Below are 15,843 nucleotides of genomic sequence, written 5' to 3' on the forward strand. Positions count from 1 at the left end.
ACCCCTCAGTTTTTGTCTTGAGTTGCTGGTTCATTGAGTTGTCTTAGCTTTTCGTGCTGGAGCTTAGTCCCTTACCTCGGTTAAAATAAAGAGAGTTCCAGAACCCCCAAAGCATTCTGCCTCTGAGTTTTTGCATTTGAGTCCACCCCTCCTCCATCACATCCTGACGCAAATGCTTTAAAACAATATCTGAATAAACAATAATCATTCAATGCAGCTGTTCCCATGAACTAAATAAGGTGGTGTGATAAACCCAACACAGGGTATCCCAGGAACCCAAATAAGAGGCCAAGACAACCAAAGGAAACAAAGCGAAAGACCAGATTTTAATGAAACCGTTAAGATTTACACGCAGGAATGTCCTGTTAAGAACGTCAAAACGTTCTCTATGAAAGTCAGCCACAAACACAGAGGTTTTCCACCAACCACACAGCAAATATCACAACAAAGAGTCCATCACAGGACCCATGTTGAGGGGGACAACCACCAGAAACAGACAGCCACTTCCCCCTCCAGTCCAAGTGCAGCAGCGTCTTTTTATGTCCTACGTCAGATGGCTTGCTCCTGGAATGGCCCTCTGTGAACCAATGAGAGGAGGAGGCGTGGAAGGTGTGTCCACGATAACATCTCCTGAACCAGAGGGGCAGAGCTGGCACTTTTACCTGGAATGAGCATCAGGTGTGGTTCTCTCACAGGTGCTCGTAAAATCTCCTGTGCATTCAGTCCCTTAATTTGACAGGTAAGATATCTGTCAATGGTGAGTGTGTGTGTGTATGTGTGTATGTGTGTGTGTGTGTGTGTGTGTGTGTGTGTGTGTGTGTGTGTGTGTTTGGGGGTGGGTGGAACCGTCCATTAATAAGTTTTACAGTCTGGGAAAGGAAGCTATTCAGCCACATGTTAGTCTTGCAGCTCATGCTGCTGTATCTCCTCCTCTTGGTAAGGGTGAGAAGACATACTTGGAGGGGTTGAACAGGTCCATGATGCAGCACCTGAACATACTTTCAACCTTCAGCAACCAAATTTGCCTTCAGCGATGCCCTAGAAGGTGGTGAGGTGTGTGGTGGGGAGGCCTGTTTTCCTGAGTATACGGAGGGCATGGATTTGAAGCTGAGCTTTTATGAGGACTGCTGAGATACTGGTTGATGAAGTGAGATCATCATTGTGAACCCCCAAATACATCACATTGCTGACCTTCTTCACAGCAGTCCTGTTGATGAATAATGAATCATGACCCAGTTTGCCCCTGTGATGGACTGGCAACCATAACAGGGTGTACCCTGCATCTCACCCAGTGAATGCTGGGATTGGTTCCAGCTTTCCTGTGACCCTAAATTGGATTGAATTGGTAAGAATATAAATGAATGATCCTGTTTGCCAGCTTGCCTGAAATAAAGACCTCACTGGTCTTTTCTACATCGAGGAAGAGGTTGTGAGAAATACACCAATTACCAAGCTGTTTCACTTCTTCTCTGTATCCAGACTCCCCCTTGTCCTCAACGGCCCACCTGCGTGTGTCATCTGCAAACTCCAGGATGTAGTTGCAGTAAAATCTGGCGTTACAGTCAAAGGTGAGCATGCTGAAGTGCAAAGAGCTCATGATGCATGATGCAGCCCTAAGAAGAACCTATGCTCACTTAGATAGTTTTTGATGTGCAGCTGCCCACCCTGACTGTCTGCTATTGCTGAGTCAGAAAGTTGTAGACCCAGTTATGTCATTGCCCACCAGCTGCAGCTTTCCCAGCTGCTGTGGGATTATAGTGTTGAAGGCACAGCTGAAGTCTAATAACAGGAGCCTGGTGTAGATGCTTAAAATGAGACAGTTTAGATGGAGTATGGTGGATGTTGCATCTAATGTGGATCTATTTTTTCTGTAGGCAAATTGTGACGGGTCTAGGTCTTCACATAGGATTTTACACAAAAGTCTCTGTGCTCCAGATTCTTCTGGGATTTTTTTTTGTTTGTTTTATGTTTTTGAAACTTTCTTCCTCTTTCTCTCAGCTGCTCTTGGTTGGATGATCATTTGTCGACTTCATGTAAAAGCTGTAGTTTACAGAATATTTGGCTATAATATCTTAGCTGAATCAACATACTTACTTTCTTATCACAGATCCTTTTTTTTTTTTTTGTTATGGTTTCAGAACCAGAACAGTCCTGCAGACAACTTGACAGAGTGCCTCCAGTAACTTGTACGATGATGGGTGCAGAATTTATTTGGGATGTGTCTGACTATCCGCGCATTCGTAAATCATTTGAACCATTCATGATAGCAGCCTGTCCAAAAAATGTCTGTGGCTTTTCAGATGCCCCAGGGCTTTTCCTGTCCATCTGTGGTGACAGAATGACCACTCTGCCCCCTACAACTTGAGCAGAGCCATGTAATGCCACACACATAGAGGAACATATCACCAGAAGCTCGACAACATATCACCAGAAGCTCGACACAATCCCACCACTTTCCTGCAGAAAGCCAGCATGAATCATACTTATCTAACTGACAACATTCCAACTAACAACTGAACAAACATGTTTGGCAGCAGCGAGTCCAGAAACACATTTATTTTGCTCACAACGCATTTGTTCTTTTGCATAATATTGGAAAACTACTAAGTGAACTTTGTGTGAAGAGAAATGCTGATAGCCTGATTTTCATTGATTGGAATCTGTAAAAGATGGATGTACAGGAATAAAGATGTAGGCAACAATTAGTATAATTTATTATTTTAAAACAGGAGTGGGATGGAGAGGTCATGTTTAAAAATATATGCTTGCCCTTTACTTAAAATCCAAACATCTTGTGATAGTGAAACTATCATATATGACTTGAGAACACACACTGGAGAAGGAAAAAAGTTTACTATATACTTTGGCAAAACTCATTTTTACATTACAAGTATTTTTTGGAAAATATTTGCTAAGAGTTCAAGTTTAAACATATATTGAAAGTTCAGCACTACATAATTTTTTTAAAATGCATGTCGCATTTTTTTTTTTTACAAAGTAGAATCAAAATTTTGAAAAGGGTTGATGGGATATATCTTATCATATCGTAGTCAGAAAAAATGTTTCTATTATGTTCCATAACATTATGCTAATATAAGATATAGTTGAAAAATAGACAACAAAAGCAAAAAATTCATTAAAAAAAAAACCTGATTTTGGTTGGTATGTGTATCTGAAAAAGAAAATCAGTCAATGTGTTTATGTGAACAATTATTTATTTATTAATTTACATTCACCTTATTTTAAAGAAAATACACATTTCAATCTGGTTGATCACAAGAAGTACATATTTGTATATCTGTATTGTGAAAAATGTTTGTATCTGTATTGAGGCTTTTATGAAACAATGATTGTATTTTGTTCCTTTTTTTTCCATAAACATCAAATAGTAAAATGTGGTATTCATGCAAAACTAAAAAATAAACAAGTAGGCAAACTCACCTTAAAGAAGGCAGCATATAGAAACAAAGAGACAAATAAACAAAAAACGAGCAAAATAATACTTGAAGTAGAAAACATAAATGGCTGAGAACCAAAGTTTTTATCTATTTTTTTATTTAAGCTTTTCCTTTCCATCATCGTAACAGCGGAGTGATGGTCTGGCTGCTGTATTGTGTTAAACAAATTTCCTGTGCAAAGAGGAGCCTTTTGGATATGTGGCTCCCCTTGATTCTTATTCTTCATCATTATATTATCTATGTATCTATGTTGTTTTCTCCTTAAAAGTGTTGGACGGTACTGGAAAGACTGTGAAAGGAAAAGGAGGGAAAAGGAAAAAAAAAGCAGAGAAAGATAAGAAAAGGGAAGAGTGAAACAAAAAGTAGAAAACAAAACGGGTCAACTGCAATGAGTCCTCAACAGAAAACTGGGGTTCGGGGGTTAAAAAGAAACACTGGGGTTTGGGTTTGGAAAAAAAGTAGTAAAAGCCATGAAGTATAAACACAACAGTAACAAGTGTAAGTGTCTGTGTCCAAGTGAGTGGGTGTGTGTGTGTCTGTGTGAAAGCATGTGTGAGTACTCAACATTAAGGGTGAATTGTGTTGAGTGATTATGCAAATGCAGCCACGCCCCCCTCCATGGATCAGGGGCAGACTCAAAGTCCCGGGTTTCCATGAGCCGGGTTTCCATGGTTGCAGCAAACAAAACTACTTTGATGAACCCCTCTACCTCATCTAGCAAAACCAAACTTTACAAAATAAGTTTTATGAGCACTGCTTGCAAACATTCAATCATTTTACTATCCTGTAATAATTCCCAAATGTGTTCAGCAGATGAATTTGTTATGCTGACATGTCTTAACAGTTTAAATTAAAAAAAAAAAAATCTATGATCTTGATGCAGCCTCTCACTGCCACTTAACTGGTTATGTAAATATATCTCATTTTTAAGCTTTTAACAAATGAACCAGAGAGTTTTATCCTTATTGCTTTGATAAACACATGAATCATCTGTGGAATGCAAAGAGATTAAAACTTCTGACATTTTTTTCAGCAATTATCCTTGAAAAGCTTTTACAAACAAGCTTTAATTGTTTAATCGCCTTCATGTTCGTGTGATTGTAAGTACCACCTTCTATAATTGTGCAGTTTGAATAGCACTGGTGTGTCGCCTATAAGGCCTTTGAACTAAATGGTTTGGTGGGGTGGCAGTGATGGTGTTAGCTGTTTTATACATATAATACCAATATATGCCTCCTATAAGACAAAATAAATATACATATTCACTTTTTTCTGTTCAAATAAACCGTTGTCTAAAGGGTGTTGAGTAAGGGATGGCTTTTCAAAGCAGTGCATAGCAGTGCATAATGGATTCCTTAACCCCTACCATTAGGGATGTCAGCGTCCTCAAGTAGTTTGCTATTTGATCTTTAGAGGCAGATGTACCTGTCCTACAAAGAGATCAGTCTAAAATAGAATTACATTTAGGACAGACAACTAGGCAAAGGTGTACATGTGTTCTGAATTGACTGATCAAACTGAATTTTAAAAACACTGCAATATACATGAGAATGAATTATTTATGCTGCTGTACAGCTTCAATCAAGGAAATGAGATGAGCTAAGCCCGGATCATTACAGGGTTGGCTTACATCAAAGCCTCATAATGTGTGCATATGCCCGTGTGTGTTTTTGCAAATTCACACTCAGTATTTGTACGCGATTGACCTGGAGAGTTCTGCAAAGAAAATTATATGCTAGAATTGTATGACGTTAATGATAATAAAGGTGAAAATGTTATAATCACGCCTGTCAAACAAAATGTGTGTTTGACTTGTGCTGTGCCAAGCTCACAAGGCCTGTTTCATTGTGTCTGATATGACACACAGATATGGTGATGACAGTTAAATGTACAAAGTAACACAATGTTTTATTGTTGTTCAAATACTGTAATACTAAGTTTTACTAATACGATAGAAAATTGTGATTTTTTTTTTATTTTATTTTTATCAGCAGTCACATTAGCCAGAAATGTAGAAAAGTAAATTTCACAATATCATTTAAGTTGTATTGACAACTGCACATCACATATAGACTCGCAGTCAGAGATAACTTTACAGTACAAATAACAGTATGGGCTGACTGCTCTTCAACCTTCTAGAGAAGTCTATATAACTAAAGAAAAACAAAAGTTTAGCTAGAAATGGTCTTTAACCAGGGTTCAGTTTTAAGCCATAACAGCAACTTCCTGGTTAAAACAATTATAGACTTACACTTAACTTTATTGATCCCTTTGGGATGACTCACTCATGAAAATGAACATTTCCGGCAGCTAAAGGAAAAGTAACATACATATAAAAATTAAATAAATTAATAAAAAAAACTTTCCAACTGCCTCATGTGCACTTGTTATGAATCCCAGCAAGTTGACGACTGCTGGCTGAGACCTTCTAAAAGAGCATTATACACACTGTGATAAAAAGCTATGCTTCGGGCTCCTGACAAAGCGTTGATGTTTGGCAAGCTGGGAGTGATAATGCAGGAACGTGTAAATAAGTACCCAACATTAAACTAAACGGATACAAAAAAGTATTTATGCTTTTGGTGCAAAATCATAGTTTAGACCTAGCAAACAGAAATATAATCATAAACAACACAGACATCAAATTTGCAACACTGTCAATTACATTAGTCAAATTAAAGACAAATAAATGTTACTATCACTTTTGTAGCATACGGCACATATGAAAATCTTAAACAATAATAATGAATTTTGTGAGTTTTAAGTGGAATTAAACTTTAAGCATTTGATTATTTGATACTGCTTTAAATATGAGGAAACACACATGTTGGTGCAGTGTAAAGGTTGAAAGAAACTATTCAGTTCTTAACAATCAGAGCAGCACATGCACTACTTGGACACCCTAGGGGGACAGGGTGTCCATATGTTTAGTTGGTACTATATGTGCATGTCATTTTTCATACACAGTACAAAAATAGGCCTTAACTTGTATTTGTGTCTGTTTTAACTCTCCAGTCATTCAGACAAAACTGCTCCTGCTGCACAAACATGATGGCATAAGTATGTGAAATACCACATAGCATCACTTGAGACACATCCTTGCTCCACTAGTGCACACACTGACACATGTTTCTTGTGAGAAAGAGAGATAGAGAGGACTCGATGCCAATGACTGGCAGGGGTTCAACTCCTCATAAGCATCAGCAGCATTTGGAGCTGTTGGCAGACAAGTAGAATAGACCTGTTATTGGGCACCACAGTCAGAGTCAGCTGTTTCCACCTGAGAGCTGCTAAATCCATTCTTTCTACCTCCCACTGGCTCCTTCACCAGAAATAAGGTCATGCTACTCTAAAACGTCTCCCATAGTTGGTGTTGAGTCTTTGCACGAAAGCTGATCTAATTGGAGTCATGTGAGTGCTTCAAAAACATTTCACGTCTTTTGTAATCACAGATTTTGCAGGATGATAAACAGTGTGTGGAGGGTTGAATCTTGATGTGGCACCTGTTAGACGCATCCACTGATGAGAGACAGTTGAGGAAAAAAAAAGGAGGGATGATCACGCAGATGCTGCTATCAGTGTTTCGCTATTAATGTATTTACAAGGCTGATCCACCATAATAAAGTGTGGAGGCAAAGCAAATGAAACTTTTCTGTTTCTCCTCTTTTAGCATCCATTTAACTGCTTTCTGCATTTTGTCTCTGCTATTATCTCCATATCCCCTCAATGTGTGAAGAGTTGCATTAAAAATAAATAGGGGAAAATGATGGGCAGAGAAATCTAATTGTTTAGACACCATATTGAATTTTAGAGGTCTCTATTGAATTAATAGGGTATGATTTTATGATTAAAAATTCATGATGAGATTGTCTGGATGTTGGCTCTAATTCTGTGAAAACTAAAAGCCTAAGCTTGCAGAGCCACAGAGGGATAAGATGAAATACAGTCATCTAAAACGATTGTTAAAAGAGCCCGACTTTAGTGAACTCCACCAAAAATGGTATTTGGGTACAATAAGGACAAAAACTATAATACCATAAATCACCAGGGGAGTGCAGAATGTGTAGGTATCTCACCAGCTCAGTCAAATCAAACAGCAGTGCCATCTGAGGTGACTCTTTGCTGAAAGACAAAGGCTCAAACATGCACAACAATGGTACGTTTTGCTTTTTCTTATAAATGCACAGAACATTTCTGTTCACACGTTCATAGCAGACTAACTTAGACATAAGAGACTTGTACTCTTTCTTCTATCCCTTTAGGAAAGGATTGCAGGCAGCAGTTCCTATTTATCAGACTGCCAGCCATCTGAAATCAAATTTCCCCTGAAGACACCATGAAATTACAGATATTTTCTCTCCCAGTCCACCTCCCTGCCAAAGCCCACAGGATAAATATCGCAACTCTAAGCCTTTCAAGCTGTTATAAGCTGGCACGCTGATGACATTTTGACCAGGCCTGTCCCCCCCCCCCCCCCCCCCCAAAAGCTTCACTCTTTTTATTTTCTCATACGCACACACCTACACACATGCATACAGCTCCGTCCAGAGTTCCTCCTTTCTTTGTCTCCCTCTAGCCCCTCTCCTCGTGACAGGCTTAGCAGTGCAGTGATCCATGGTACTACTCGCCTGTTTATCCAGGCTAAGTGCTCTTTGCTGTGCCACTCCACTTTTCTCTGTTGTCTCAGGTCTGCTTGATTGATAAATATTGCAGCCAGCAGGCAAAACCAGCCTCTGACCTTAAGATAATGGAAATAGTTTGAGAAGTATATGACAAAAGACCAGGCTCTAAAACCCCCACCAGCATCTAGTACATTTCGGGGAAGGTGTGGCCTGTTAGATGGATGACGTTTGTGCAATTTACAGTTAAGGAACTGTGCTTTAAATGCCTTCACTTGTCATCACAGCAGCCATCACAAAAGTGCATTTTTATATATGTTATTCTGCTGAGTTCTGTCCATTTCCATCGGTGTTGCATGGCATAAACTTTTTCTCTGTCCAAAATTACAAACTTTAGTAAATCATTACCCAGTCGGAGTTCATTCGTTTTCTGATGGTAGAAAAAATTGTGGGATCAAATTATGTTTGATTGAATGTAAGAAGCTATTACTTATTTAAGAGTGGGTTTTGACATAAAAATATAATTCTATAACAATCTTATATTAAAGTTGTTTTTTTTTTTTTAAATATATTTTAGATTTTTCCTCATTTGGTCTTTTGAGATGCAAACATACTAGTCTTTCTGTGCAAAAAGTAATTCAAATTAACAGTTTAAACCAACTCACTCCTTGAGGTGGTGTGTTGCTATTTTGGTGTTTCCCTGCTACAACACACCTGATTAAAATCAATAGGCTCCAACAGCTTCTTGTGAAGGCAATTTACTTTCAGACAGGGAAACACTTAAAACCTGCAATTCTCTCAAATAACCGTGGTTTGAAAACCCTACACTTGTCCTTATAAAAAAAAAAAAAAAAAAAAATCATGTAGTGACATGTAGTAGATATGAGCTTTTTTAACATTTTGTTTGTGCTTTTTCTGGGAAAAAGAAAAAGATGTCTTTGTCAAGCCCTTTTCTTCAGTAATTTGCACATAGCAAGCACATGCAGCTCAGCCCCGTATCAACATGTGCTTTCACACATCAAAGCTGGTGCTGCAGAATCTGCTGGATATTGGTGAGATCAGTGATACCTGTTGGATATGTGTAAACACACACCAAGGCTGGTCTGTTTTATCTCTGTTACTACTTGCTTTAGCAGCTCAGAGGTGTATCAGCAGCAAATCAACTTCAACTCCTTGTTCCACCTCTGTACTTTGACGGGCAGCAATGTGCAACAAAGACACATAAGGTTAAAAGGTTTAAGCGGTAAAATAGATCACACACTGCAATTTAACTGCATTACTAAACTGTTGTTGTTCCCTACATAATCTGATGAGTAAATATCCATGTAAGCTTGTGAAAGAGCCAAAGTTTAAAGAATGCTGAAATGATTCCTCGCCAGCACTGTTACCAATGTTGAAACTGGTTTCACTTAAACCTACTTTAGACATATTCATACAACTGTTTTAGTAGCAGTACAAAACGTATGTTGGCTCTGCCCATCTGGCATCTTGGTTGCCTGAAGTACACAAACACTACAGAGTGGAGGGCAAAACCTTGTGACATCATGAATAGGTGACAAGTACAACCAAACAATACAGTCACTATCACAATGTTATGACACAGTAATTGGGTCATTACATAACAGTTAATATTAAACACATTCTGCGAGAGCAAAGCAAATCCGTCCTGATCTTTTTTTTTTTCCAAATGTATTTGAATGAATTTGAATATTTTTTAGGTAGTGATTTTTCCTTAATGGAAGAGTAGATCTTACTGTTTTATTTTTACATATTCCCCTGAAATATTAGTTGTCTACAAAACTTGTCTGGAGTATTGCCTTTATTGGCACTATGCTGGTTTTCCAACTGAAAACTAAGGAAGAATAAAAAAAACAAAACAAACAAAAAAAAAACTACACAGATTTTTTGTCCTGCCCAACATATACAAAAAAATGCATCTAGAAAAATTATTCTCTTTCTGGTGGAAATATTTCACCTTGGCAGAATCTCTCTAAGCCTTTTCTCCCAAAAAATCCGTATCCAAACCTTTTCATTCCTTTTAAAATCCCAACTCTTGGATGAAGGAGCTGCATGTGAGTCAATTGCAACGGGGGATGACGGGGGGTGAGACATACAAAAAGCCCTTCAGTGAACCCTAAGCTTTGCGTGTGAGACAACTTGAAAGAAACAAAAGGAATTCCAAGTTGAGGGAGCTTAGAGTGACACAACCAGTTCCACGTTGAGCGAAGGAAAGGCTTTAGACATTTCCCAACTGTCTCTTCTGCCAGAGAACCAGCAGAGGAGGAAAGAGTTGTGCAGCTCACAGAAAGGGACAATGCAAACAAAGTAGAATGATGTTTTAGAGGACAGCATACTCAGTTTTGAGGCAGGATAGATAAAAGACAATCATTAAATAAAAAAAATGAATAATAAATAAATAAATATAACTTTGGACATAACAGATTCAACACCTGAAGATAGTGAAAGCTAATCCATAATTCTGCATTAAGATTCTCTTATAGGACAGGAAATTTCAGGAAAATGGAAAGAAAAGGGACCCATTAGACCCATTAGATTGAATGGGATTGTGCGACCAAACTTTTAACCGCTACCATATATTAATCTTTAGTGAATGCAGGAGTTGTAATAATTTTGTGCATGGATAAATGCTGGACAAACTAAATCATTCTTGTCCACCATGAACTAAAAGTGAACTTAATCTAGATTTATGTGATTACTGCACATTTAACAGAAAGACAGTTCATTAATGTTAATGTACTGCTACTTCACACATTAATTGTATGAATTAACAGTATGAAGTGCTAATTAGTTCCCAAATACCATAAAACTGTGACCTTTCAAGAAAGATTTCAGACTGAGATTTAAGTGAAAAAAATAAACTGTAAAACTGTAAAAACTGTAAAAAATAATCATCCCCTTGTTGAGTCTTATATAAAACATACTAGTCAACTGATGAACTGTGCTCATGAAGCTAAATTTCAACTGTTGTTGTAGAAAAAAAAAATTCAACTGTTGTATGTTAACTGTAACTTAACATTAATTAACCACTGATTCATGAAGTGGAATCAGCCAAATGTCCAGTAAGAGTTTATTGTTACTAACATTACTATTAACATGATCATGTAGATCCTTTTCTCCAAAATGATGTACTTTGACATCCCTTGGCAATTATCATCTGGAGAAGCAGCGGATCAAACTCACCATCCCCTAATTAACCCTTTAACTTTTACACTGACAAAAAGATCATTTTTCTTTGTGTTTTTCCATTTGTGGTAGACAAGAATAAACAGGATAAATGTTTTATTTTAGCAAATGGTTGAGGTGTTAAAAATAAGTTAATAATGATGTAACAACAGTGAAATGGTGGAAATTTGAAACAGTAGGATTATAACAAACACTTAGTTTGGGTTTTACATATCCAAACCAATTGGTAGAGATGGCTCAGGCAGCATTATTTGTACATTTTATTTAAAGTAATTCAACAAAGTGACAGCAATTTTACTTCTACTAAATGGTAAACCAGGACCTTAAAAGGTCCAAAAATATATATTTCTTCCTTCTAAGCTACAGACAGAATTGCCAGAATCGCAGTACTAAATAGTATAGTTATTTAACTATATAGATATAGTTAAACTCTCTCAAACCTTTTCTGGGCAGTTTGTATTTAAACCAACATCCAGTACACCTGAAGGCCTTGAAGGATTTCTTTTTGTCCAAATTGCTGGTCAGAATTACATGTTTTCATTTTTTAACCCAAATTCCACCTCCAATTCCTAACAAAAGCTCGCTCAAAGCAGCATTGCAAATTGGCACATGGGGTTTGCACCATCTCCTCACAGCAGCAAGCTTTCTGTACTGCACCATGGCAGTGCCATCATTATTCTCTGCTTTGCTCTGACCTGCAGTTCAGAAGATGCTGCTGAGCAGGCTTTAAGACCCTTCCACCCCCTCTTCCCATGTAGAAGGTAAAAAGGACATTTTAAATTTCTTGGCTGCAACACTTTAGTTTTAATATTTACATGAAATATTTAAACAGAATAAGTGAAATTATTTTATAATTCTATAATGATCCATTTCTGCTATTTCAGCTAAGTTGCATTGATGTATTCTCTGGTGAGCTAAGTTATCGTTTCAAAGAGGAAAGGTAGAAGGGTGAACTTGTTCAATCACATTTCTTCATAACAGAGTTGGGTCTACTTGCCACTTATAAGACTCATTTTATCAGAAATTTCATCTCATATTCTGTTATATAACATTTCTAAGACACACGTTGGGCTTCAGCTTAGTAACTGGCTTCCTTACACTTTGGTCGTGTCCATTTATTTCCCTGTCTTCCTTCTTCCAGCTGAGGCCATGGGGGCACTGACCTCATCTAAACCCAAACTCTGTGACCACAGGGCTTCCTGTGTGTCTGAGAGGAGATGAGGCTGCCAGACAGCTCTCTTATTAAACCTGTGTTTGGTCATCAAGCTGTGGTGGTGAAAGGGAGAAGTGGGTGGGCTGGACCAAACTGGGCCTCTTTTGTCATCTGCAGCATTAAACTCTAATTGGTTCCCATAGGTTTTTACTCAGCTGGAAAAAGATTTTGCACATCCAAGACACACACACACACACACACTCATAGTAATGTAGTCATGAATTCACGTAACATGACACTGATTTAGACTGATGAGACAAACTCCATCTTTAAAAATAACTACTAGGCTAACTGCTGACTTAGGACACACTCACATCAGCCTTTTGATTAGAATCCGAGTCCATTTGCTCGGAAAGTTCGCTTCGTTTGGGGAAATGTGAATCTGCCAGAAAAATTCTGATTTGGATCAAGGAAGTGGACCTAGGTCAGCCTACAAATGCAGGTATCTGCATATTTCAACCAAGTACAGGAAGCAGAGTACAAAAAAGTCACTTCCTGCATTTGGCGTAGTATTGCATTGTGGGTAAATACATAGCAATCGTGTTAAGAGTCCTCTGCCTCGTCTGTTGTTCATACTGCGCCTGTTGTTGCAGTGTATTTCTGCAGTATATTTGCATGACACAAAATAAAAAACCCAAAACAGCAACAGTTTCATGCTCTATGTTAATCTTGCAAAGAAACAGAGTTTTCTTCTTTACGCGGTCTTGTCTTCTCTTTTGTAAAATGCTAGTGCAGCCCAACCCTTGATGAGAATGGAGATATATTATTCTAATGGTTTGGCTCGTTTGACGAAAGTCCAGCGTGAATGTGATCTTGGTCTGCATGGATACACCCACCTACAACTGAGCCGAGTCCCCAGTTGGATCGAGTCGAACTGCCTTTATTTTAATGCACCCTTACACTATTCTTACCTTGTAACTAACCACAAAATGTCCTCACTACAATTTGACAATATACTGTCATAGTACGTAGAATTTTTTTATTCTACTTTATTTTAGACCACTATTTTACAAAGTTTGCTTTTAGAAATGTGAAAAAAATGTCTAAAAAGCAGCATTTCTTTACTTTTACAATTTGCCAACTTTTTTCAACCTTTATTTAACATACAAAAGAACAGAGGTATTTTGTCATTAAATTTCATTAGGAAACTGATGCCAACAACTGAAAACAAAATTAGGATGAAGGTGTGTTTAGCATCAACGTATTCGTATACATTACATAATCATTCAGTTTTATAAAAGGAATCAACGCACTCGCTAGTGTGTTTCTGGCATGAAGTTATTTGAATAATTTCTAAAGATGTCTCTGACTCCTCTAGGATAGTTTATATTTATAATGACCACAGACATATATACATTCTTTTTTATCCAATTCCCAAGTAAATAAAAGACATAAAAATTCACACAAATTGTACTGTTTGAAAATACATTGTAGAATTCAGCAAACGCTACTATGATGGTTCAGCAGTTTGTAATAACCAATGAATCATATCTTCCCAAAATAGAGTCTCTGCAGTATAAAATGTGCTCAAAATATGTTTTTGTGTTGCTATCCCTGCACTTGAGTTCAGTTGCCAAGTGATGTCTGACTATACAAATGGTCTTTTGCTAACTAAGAAGTACCGATGTATTAGCTTCCATTTATGAAGAGAAAAAAAAAGTCAGTTATTACTTATAATGCAGGAACTTCATGAAAATTCCTGAATTTCAAACAATAATTAGCTGTAATACTTGTGTCATCTTGAACTGTAGGTATTACCAGGCATATCCACAGCTCAATAAAAGTGCATATCAGAGTAGAAATATTGTTTTTGGCAGATGGGAAAAATGGTCGTATATATTTCTTATGACAGGGATCCTCATTCCAGTCCTACGAGAGTCACAATCCAGCAGGTTTTCAATGTGATCTGCTTCAACACACCTGAAATCAAATTAAATCGATCTAACAGTATCAGGTTCTGCACAGAGAGAATTTGAGGCAGATGTGTTGGAACAGGGACATATGGAAAACCTGCTGGATTGTGGCTCTTGGGGGACCGGAGTGAGTGAACCTGCCTAATGTTCTCCTCTTAGTAAAAAAGAACATTTAAAAACAAATATGGAACATTATTAAAGGCTCAACTCACATATTTAAAACATCTGAAAGAAATGTCTTTCATGAAATTTTCTGTGTTGTTTCATAAACTGGTCAACATGACATGATACATGCAGAGAGGTCAATGCCATTTTCAGGTTTTTTATGTGTTTTTGTGGGTAGAGTATGCAGTTGCTCAGACAGGTCGACTCATAAACAAGTGGATAGATTCATTACAGCCCATAACCTCCAGCATTATAAGTGAGTCTCCTTTGTGAATCAAACAGCACCACACAACACGGACTAGGGGCGGGGATTAACTCCAGGAGATGACACTGCTAATCACTTAAACCAGTCTTACGATTAATTATTACAGCAAGTCATGATAGAAATGAAGCTTCTAAAGAAGCAAGTAACTTAAATCAAATGAGCCCAGTAATTCTATGCCAAGCACATAAAAGCAGAAACTGTGAAACGCCCTCAGTCAGAACAGTTGCTCTGCTTTGTCTTTACTTTGTTACTTTCTGTCTTTACTCATGTCCTTTGTGAATTGTCTAGCTTTATCAAAAAAAAAAAAAAAAAAAAGAAAGAAAAAGTGGCACCATTTTGGAACCCGGCAAATTATACTCCATTTCTGCTCACCGTCGACTGAGTTCCTCCAGGTTTTATGTGACCAGCATTGTCAGCTAAATCATCTGCTCTCTAACACAGCCTGCCATCAACCGTATCCTGATGGCACATTCACAGACTATAGATTAATTCACTTTCTCATATAACAATGTTTAATTACACAGCCTTCAGAGCAGCACCATCACAGGCAGAGATTTATGTGTGTTTGTCTGCAGATATGAAGTCTATATAACAGGATTCTGTCATATTCATCATCCCAGTAGATGAAACTGGGTTTAATTCCTCCCTCTGTTGGGATGTAATTACAGAGGTTTACTGAGATGGAGAAGAATTCTGACAGAAATACACTGAAACGCTCACACACACACAGAGAAACAGAAATGAAATGGTCACACATTCACTCAAATGATAAGTCTGCTCACATTTTTTTTCTGCATTCAACCCTTTTTTTCCCCCCAATTTGCATGCCAAAATAAGCACTTTTGCACACTCCCATAGGAATAAATTCTAGTAATTGTGTTTCGGAAAAGAGATTTATGTCTGGCTAATCCTATATACAACACGGCAAGTCTTTCTTTCAGAATATTTTGGGCTCAAGTGTCAGATTAGAGCAAATAAACAGCTAATATGAATGGAAATGCTTCTA

Source organism: Telmatherina bonti, assembly GCF_933228915.1.
Source record: "Telmatherina bonti genome assembly, chromosome: 10".
In the NCBI taxonomy this organism is placed as follows: Eukaryota; Metazoa; Chordata; class Actinopteri; order Atheriniformes; family Telmatherinidae; genus Telmatherina; species Telmatherina bonti.